The sequence below is a fragment of the Peromyscus californicus genome, unplaced genomic scaffold (genome assembly GCF_007827085.1).
Source record: "Peromyscus californicus insignis strain IS unplaced genomic scaffold, ASM782708v3 Scaffold_6__1_contigs__length_162567912, whole genome shotgun sequence".
In the NCBI taxonomy this organism is placed as follows: Eukaryota; Metazoa; Chordata; class Mammalia; order Rodentia; family Cricetidae; genus Peromyscus; species Peromyscus californicus.
In genome coordinates, this window is record NW_026294584.1 from 124,222,820 (window position 1) to 124,232,063 (window position 9,244).

At 38.8% G+C, this 9,244-nt stretch overlaps 1 pseudogene; it reads left to right on the forward strand.

Moving 5' to 3' along the window:
- The window catches only part of LOC128099730 (TGF-beta receptor type-1-like), a 41,574-nt pseudogene extending 34,718 nt beyond the window's left edge, over window positions 1-6,856 (forward strand).
- The last annotated feature ends 2,388 nt before the right edge of the window (window positions 6,857-9,244 follow it).

The window sequence follows — 9,244 nt, forward strand, 5'->3', positions numbered from 1 at the left end:
CTTCTGTTGCCATTTTGTTTGAAATTTGTACTGGAGATTTAATCCAAGCCCCATATATGTTAAGTATACATTCTCCCATTCACTTATATTCTCAGTACCTCACTTCATGTTTTCTCAATAGGGCTGCCAGTAAAGTCACCTTATCATCTCTGGCTAAGATTGAATACTTGAGCACACAAATGTATCCAGAGTCACTTTCATAGAAATTGAGGATTGGGAGAGTTAAGTTAGGAGGTACAGGCTAACTGGGGCTACATAGCAAAAATATATTCCCAAAATCTGAAAGAAAAAAGGAAATAAGGAAGGAAGGGTGAGAGAAAGGGAGGGAAGAGGAGGGAAGGATGGGGGAGAGAGAGGTAGGGAGGAAGGAGGTAAGATACCTTTAAGACACTCCTTGATGAAATTGTCCATAATTCCTCCTACCTAATTTCTATCTTTTCTCAGATTTGGTGAGATATGAAGTTCACTTTAATACCCTCTTTTGCATCTTGAGAATTGGTTTCTTATATGTGTAGTCAGAAGATCGTCAATGGTGTGTTAGTGTGGTACCCAACAATTCTTGTGTCTCTATATTATGTTTTACAGGTCTTGGTTTTTCATGAAGTTTTTCTTTCTACTCTCTCCCTTAATGTAGTTCATTCATCCTAGTGGTAAAATGTTTTTGCACACATCACTTTTAGTGGCTGTGTGGTATTCCACACAAGGTTCTACTTCAGTTTAACTAGCTTCCAAGATGGGAGATTCAGATGTTGCCCATTTTTGCCATTGTAAGTAATGCATAGGAATGTTTGGTGAGTAATTTCATTGCTGAGTCAACTAGACAACTACAAAATTTTCTGTCCTTAAACCCAATTATGCCCAGAGTGAGAACACTGGAAAGTCATTAAGCTAGTACAGAATAGCCCCACAAGCTTTGGTCATCGAACACTTACCTATATACTTTTCAGTTTACCGCAATTAACTATTAACTACGTGCTTTCTCTCTTCAAGATATGATACCTCAACAATACGACTGACTAATCAAGACCCGAATAATAACAATACAAATAGACATACTAAGGACTGCAGGGGGAAATCTCATGGAATCATCACTAGTCAAAGACCTATAGGTAACCAAAGACTGCTGGAGAGGGAGAATCAATCTCTTCCATGGATAAGATCCATAACTAGTTATCTAATACAAAGTAGTCAGACCTGAAGTCATTGACATACAGGGAACACTAAAGAGTCTCAGCAGATTGTATTTATATTAAAAACAATGATTTAAAGAAAGAGGTCATCAGTCTGAAAGAGAATGAGGGAGCATGGGACAGGTTGGTGGGAAGAAAAGATGGGGAGAAGTGATGTAATTATATCTTAATTAAAGATTTAAAAACAATATAAAAATTGAAAAGCCAAAAATACAGAGAGATGTTTATTTTTCTGAGAATTTACAATGATTTGGATGTTTCAATAGACCTTTGTTGAGTGTTGAATGCTCCTACTAGTACTATTGGAAGGATGACACAATTCTAAAAAAATTATGCTACAACAAATAAGGTTGTTTTTCAAGATTTTTTTTCTAATTCTACCAATCCTTCCAGCTGGCTCTATACTAGGAAATGTAGTTGCATCACTACAGAACCTGAAGGAAATCTCCTGGGGGTTTCACAAAATCACAAGTATCGTAGCACCCACGTGGAGGTCAGAGCACAACTTTGTTGATATTCATCTCCCTCCTAGTTTGAGACAGTCTCTTTCCCTGCAGGCTGCTTCAGATGCCAGGATAGCTGGCCTGTAAAATTCTCGGTATTCTCCTGTCTCTAACTTCTACCTTGCACTGAGAGTGATGGGAACATGAACCTAGGCTTTACGTGGTCTCTAGGGGTTTAAACTTAGGTCTTCACACTCACACAGCAAGCACTTTACCAACTGAGCCATCTCAATAGACCCAGCTTGTGATAATTTCATGCACGACTTTATAAAATTAGATTCCAGAGGGATTATTACTCATACAGAGTAATCCCCAGTGTTCTAGGATTGTGCATGTGAAATCACGGAGTTCTGTAGACATTCTGCAAGGTAGTGGTTTTATAAAGGACAGAAGGTTGAGCTTTGTGTTCAGTGAGGGAAAATGATTTTGCTTTGTTTAAAAAAGTTCTAGAAGTGTTAATGGTACATTTTATTAACATGATGAAAGCAGTTTCTGGAAACATGACTCTGGTACTCTGTTTATTTACAGTGTATCATAAATTCATTTTATTATGAACTCAGATTCAAATTAACTTCATTATCTTCTGTTTGAGAAACAATAACACTTTTATGTCCTGGGATAGTTTAATGAAACCAAATGATTCCAATTTGATTTGATTATTAGAGTTCCCCAAATGAGCATCTTTGTTTGCAACCAGCTTGTTTCCTCTTTTGATGCTTGAGAATTTCCTTGATTACAAGGGCATCATAGCCGTAGCTATGTTTGCCTACTTTAACCAAATTTGACAGTATGTCCGTGATGTTTGTCAGTTTGTTATTTTAAAACATCTTTTATTATTATTTTTAGAATATTTATTATGTTTATGTATGTATCTCTGTGTGTGTGTGTATGTGTGTGTGTGCGCACGCGCATATTATGTGTATCTGACTATCGTTGGCATGTTCTGCAGAGTGCATGTGGAAGTCAGAGTACAACTTTTTAGAGTTTATTTGCTCCTTCCATCCTGGGTTCTAAGAATACAACTCAAGTCATCAGGGTTGCATGGCAAATCCTTGCTGAGCCATTTTGTCAGCCCTAAAATATCTTTTAATCACTATTAGAGAGTGTTGAACATCTGGTGCACTTTGGAATATGTTGTTCCCAAGTATTTTAGCTCTAACAATCCTTTAGACTGAGGAGATGGGTCAAATGTTTGCCAGGTAAGAATGAGGACCTGTGTCTGATCCCTGAAACCTGCATAAAAAGTCAGGTGAGGTGGTGGTGTACGCTTCTAATCACAGCACTGGGAAGGCAGAGACAGGCAAATCTTTGAGACTCACTGGCTAGACAGCTTAGTCTCATTGCCTATCCCTAGCCCATTGAAAGATGCTGTGTAGCATGAATCTTAAAAGGTCTTATTAATAAAAACAAACCTGGAGCTGGGTATTGGGGTGAATGCTGGAGGATCAGAGAAGCAGAACAAGCCACAGCCACCTCACCTTGCCAATTCCTCAGCTGATCCTGTTTCCTCAGACTGGAAGCTTCTGAGTCCTCATCCAAAAGGATCTCAGCTGAACTGCTGCTCAAAAGCCTAAAAACTTAACCAGCTCTAGTTCCTGGTTTTCACACCTTATATACCTTTCTGCTTTCTGCCATTACTTCCTGGGATTAAAGGCATGAGTCACCATGCCTGGCTGTTTCCAGTGTGGCTTTGAACTCACAGAGATCCGGATGGATCTCTGCCTCCCAAGTGATAGGATTAAAGGTGTGTGTGACACCATTTTCTGGCCTCTATGTCTATCTAGTGGCTGTTCTGTTCTCTGACCCCAGACAAGTTTATTAGGATGCACAGTATATATGGGGACACAATATATCACCACAATGCTGCTCAAAAATCAAGAATAGCTCCTGAGGAAGAACATCCATGATTGATCTATGGCCTCCACATACATGCACACACACATGGACATGGAGAGTAAACATAGACATGTGCACATATTTAATACACTACATGAGTATTGTGGGTGTATATGTGACTCTTAGTGTGTGCTCCCACATACCAAAACACCCATGGGGGGTTGGAGGGCAATTTTGGATATTGATCTTCAACACACACACACACACACACACACACACACACACACACACACACACACACACACACACGTGTACCCCCTCCCCCCCATGTTAACAAATAGGCATACACATACATATACACAAAAACTCTAAGGACTGTGTAGACCTTCATGTGAATTTTGATTTTATCTGTCTAATTAAAAATTAACTTGAAAATTTAGAATTTTTCTTTAAGTAAACCCACCATATGCTATTATTAACAATATTGTTCTGTGGAAATCAAACTCTTGTATTCTAAAATAAAAAAGTAGAAGACCATTGTTTTATATTTCACAGCTCTCTTAAATTGGAAGGCAGCTGGATTCTGATCTGTGCCATGGACAATCTGTTGCAATATGTTGTTTTGATGTAAGTGTGTGAAGAGAATCTGACCTCACCATCACATGAGTAGTTAGACAAGAGAAAAGAGTATTTTAATACCCTATTTGTAGACAATTCTGGGTAGTTATTGAGAGTATAATGGAATTGGGCAAATGGCAACAGCTTAAAGGTTAGCGGCAGTGAAATATGTAGAGTTTCATCAAAGAGGTTTGTGTCTCTGACTCGTGAATTTCCTTTGGTCTCTCTCATGTCTTGAATGGATTTTTTATCTTCATGATTTTTTGTGGTGCCATATATTGCTCTTCTGAAGGATACTGGTTTACACTGCTATGGACAGAGTCCAGCAGAGGAGAAAGATTGGGCTCAACTCTGAATATAGCAGAGACAGATGGAAATTTTTTGCCCCAGACTAAGTCAGTGGATGGAAAATTGCTGAGAAGGAAGAAGGCAGATTGGGGGAATCGAGATAACTGACATAATAGTATTCTTAGTGGATATGAGTCAAGAACTTACACATAATATATTGAGGTTATTAAATATGGAAGAATTCTTACTGGACTGACTTAACACTAAGGATACTTGCAAAACCTAGGCAATGTGGAGACCGCGATTAAGGCAGTTGAAAACAGTCCTTATAGGATTTTGACCAAAGTTTAGTTTAGAGGAGAGAGTTGTCAATGTCTTCCTAAGATTGAACATATTTTATTGTCTTATTTCAGGGAATCCAACTCTTGGTGTTCAGCTAAGCTCATGGAAAAACAGGCTTTCAAGATTAGGGAAACTGTCAAGATGACAGAGACTGTAGTTGCCATTTTTCTTATTTTTACTTCTGGGCTCAAATTTCATTAGGTGACATTGAATACTATCCTTTATTTTCCCTTGAAGTGATAAACTCACTTTATTATTTCCATAGAAAATACCAATGAAATGTCTATTTTCTACCTGCTTTCCTTTAGGTGAAAGTAGTGTTCAGTTCATCTGACAGTTAAAATAATTATGCAAGAGCCTTCTCTCAAAACAAGCATTACATGTAAGTTTTGAACTTATGTATATTTTAACACATGCCAAATTAAAAAGATGTGTACTCAAGGGTAAGATTATGCAACTTTTGCTTCTTCCTCAAGGACAGCCTTAGATGAACTTGGTATTTCAAAAAGAATGACAGGGCATTTGGTTGAAGATGCAGTATTATTAGTGTTGGTTTCTCCTACTTTTGGTTTGTTCTACATCCCATAAGCATCAGCCACTGTTGCTTTTGCACAAATTAATGACTATTACCAATTTATTGTTATTAGGAAGATAATTTTGAATTCATGGATTCCATAGAAGAGTCGTAGAGACCCATGGGGACTGCAGAACAGTTTTGAATTTTTTTTAGGTTCATTTTATAAAAATTTGGTAAATGATTTATAATCTATTATATCTTAATCTCTAATTAGTTTATTGAAGACCTTTCTAGAGACCTACCTACCCCAGTCCTATTGATATTAAAAAATATGTATCTGTGTGTTTATTTGAAGTGTGTATGTGTATAAAAAGAAGAAAATAAGGGAGAGAAGAAAAGAAGGGAGAAGAGAGAAGTACATAAAGTGGAGGAGGGGAGAGGGTAGAAGGGAGGGAGGGGGCACAGTGAGGGAGAGACAGAGACAGACTGAGATGAGCAGACAATCTATGAACGGCTGAGTTAATACTGTCTAGGAAAGACATACACAGTTTTATTTTTATTAAAAATAGATTCTTCTCTCATACAATACACCCCAACCACAGTTTCCCCTCCTTTCACTCCTCTCAGCCATTCCCACCTCCCTTCTCCCCCAGATCCATCCTCCCTCCCCCCCCCCTTACCTCTGCACAAAGAGCAGGCCTCCAAGAGACAACAGCCAAACAGGACAAAACAAGATACAATGAGATAACACAAAAGCCCTCATATAGAGGCTGGACAAGGTAACCCAATAAGAGGAAAAGAATCTCAAGAGCAGGCAAAAGGATCAGAGATATACCATTACTACTGTTAGGAGTCTCACGAAAACACTAAGCTAACAATCCTAACATATGTGCAGAGGACTTGGTGCAGGCCAATGTAGGCCCTATGTTTACCACCTCAGTCTCTGTGAGCCCATGTGAGCCATGAGAGAATTGATTGAGTGAACCATGTTTTTCTATTGTCCTCTATTTCCTCTGACTCCTACAGTCCTTCCTCCCACTCTTCCACAGGATTGCCCAATCTCTGAGGGGAGGGACTAGATGGAAACCTCCAGTTTAGATTCTCTTTCCACATAATGTCTGGCTGTGGGTCTCTGCACCAGCTCCTACCCTCTTGCTAGAGCAAGCCTCCCTGATGATGACTGGACATGGTACTGATCTGTGACTATAGCAGAGTATCATTAGGAATCATTTCATTGATTTTTGTTTTTTTAGAGCGGTTGTATTTGGTTCTGCTCCCAGGTCTCCAGACTGTTCAGTCTCCAGTTCCTGGCCATCCAAGCAGTGTTGGGCAAGAGCCCTGTCATGGAGTGGTACTCAAGTTAAATTAGACATGGGTTGGCCATTTCTACAAGTTGTGTGTCACTGTTGTCTGAGCACATCTTGCAAACAGGATAGACTTTAACTAGAGGATTTTGTGACTGTTTTGTGTCCAGATTTTTCTTTCCATAGCCTGCAGAGTACCTTCTTGTGCCAAAGAGACTAGAACGTAGCAGTCAAGGCTCCAAGTTCACACCAGCTTGACTTCCTTACGTTCAATGAGCTGAGTGGAAGATGTCCTCAGCAATGGGGTCCTGCTGTCAGTTTTCAGGTAGCAACCCTCTGTCCTAGCATCAGTTTGGGTTATTTAGGGATCTCCGTGGGACCTCCTCAGCCAACAACTCAACCAAATATAACCCAGTCCTACCACTAAAACTGGAAGACTTGACTGTTTATAAAAGATGACCAGTTCAGATTCTGTATCCTCCATTACTAGAAGTCCTCTCAACAGTTACCCTCATAGATTCCAGGAACTTTCTTTCCACTGCACTAGGTTCCCACACCAGTCCCCAAATGCCCCTCAACTGCAGTTTTTAAAGATTCATTTAGATACACATTTTTAGCACAATTTCTGAAAAAGGTGGAGTTAGAGATAAGTGCTTGTGTTTAGGCATCTGGTATCTGATTCTCTGATATGTCTTATAGAAGTAAGAGAAAAGAAGCAAGGTTTGATTATTTTTTTGATGAGCCTTAATTGTCCCTTCTAAGAGATGGGTGCTGTCTCTGCCAGGGCATTCTGAAGACCCTCAGACCCATTTGCTCAGGAAGAGGAAGGGGAGGCATTTATTCATGGATTTTATTGCTTATTGTTCATGTGTTGCCCCATAACCACACATCACTACACCTCCATGCTGCTTCTTGTTGAGTATTAATGAAATAAGACAAGTTTTACCTAAGTTCCATCATATAGCATTGTAAGCATCTGAAAAATGAAGAAGATCTGAAGGGGCAAGGGTGAAGCTGTGTGATAGTCAGGAGTAATCATGAAGCCAGGTGGAAAGATGTTATACATGCTGCTTTGAACTTTTGGTGTTGGTCCTGCAGAGTGTGTGTGTGTGTGTGTGTGTGTGTGTGTGTGTGTGTGTGTGTGTGTATGTGTGTATGTGTACAAACAGACAGACAGACAGACAGACAGACACACACACACACACACACACACACACACACACACACACACACACACACACACACACACCTGTAGAGGTAAAAAGCCAATGTCTACTATATTCCTCAAGCGCTTTCCATGCTTTTTGTTTATTTGTTTGTTTTGAGAAAGGGTCTCTATGTGAACAAAGAGCTCATCATTTGGGCTCAACTGGTTGGCCAATAAGATCCAAGGATCTAAGTATATCTCTCAGATCTCTTTGCACAAATATTATAAACAAGAGCCAGTGCTCCCAGGTTTTCATGTGGGCACATGGCAAGCACTTTTTTCAGCAAACTGTCTCTTCTCAGTATAGGCCTGTAGCCTTTAGAAGGATAACCTATTGAAACCCATATCTGTTGCTGAGTCTTGGCTTGGCATTTTGGAAACATAGGTGAAATCTCAAAAAATGACTTATGAGAACCTGCTTGGCATCAAGTAAGCATTCTCTTAACCTGAACTGTGGTCTGAATCTCCAGACCAAGGTGCTCTGGCATGACTGTTACAGAGTTAGAGGAGAGTTCGGCTTTCAACAGTTTATGACAACACACAGGAAAAAAAAAACAACAACAAAAAACCAAACAAACAAAAACAAACAAACAAACAAAAAACAACAACAACAAAAAAAACCACATCTGCCAAAGCAGCCAGCTGCAGTTTCCATACCTAGCAACTTTCTGATGTATTCTTAAAGCTCTTTGTTTCTGACTTTCTAAATTTACTTAAGAATCTCACAATTATGGATTTCTATTGATAAGAGGCCCTCAGGGTATAATTGAATTGCCTACAGTTTACATTTTACATTAGTGTTTTCATTTAAAAGCCTAGTCTTCTAATTTGAAGGGCTTAGAATGGCCATAGTCTTTGAAACATTAGTCCTACTTTAGGAATTTATTCTATGAAATCATTCCGAGATAAGTTCATAAATTTATGTATGAGGAAGAATTATTTCAGTGTAACTCATAATCACAACAATTTGAAAATAACCTAAATGTTCCAATACCAGTAAAAGTTTTAGATAATTTATGGTAAATGGCATCATGAATTGTTTTACAGGCATTAAAATTAATGTTGTCAAGGCTGTGGGAATTCTCCTGATATACATGACCTGATATGCACATGGATATAGAAGAGAATATTGAAAGTAACCATTGTGCTAAAAACATAGGCATGAGTAAGAGAAAGAGAAAGACCACACAGCTTCACTCTGCACACCTCAGAGAGGATTTGTGTTTTATATTATGTCTGCCAAAGGCCTCTCTATTTTCATTATGAATATTTTATACACTAATATTAAAAAAAAGACATTGTGAATAAAATACTAGAGGGAAATGCTTTTAAAATAGAGAGGCATTCACCTGGATACTGTGATTGAGAGATCAAAAGCAATCAGCAGATATTAAATATTTAACACATTAGCCTACTTTTCATTGACTGCTTTCTGTCAC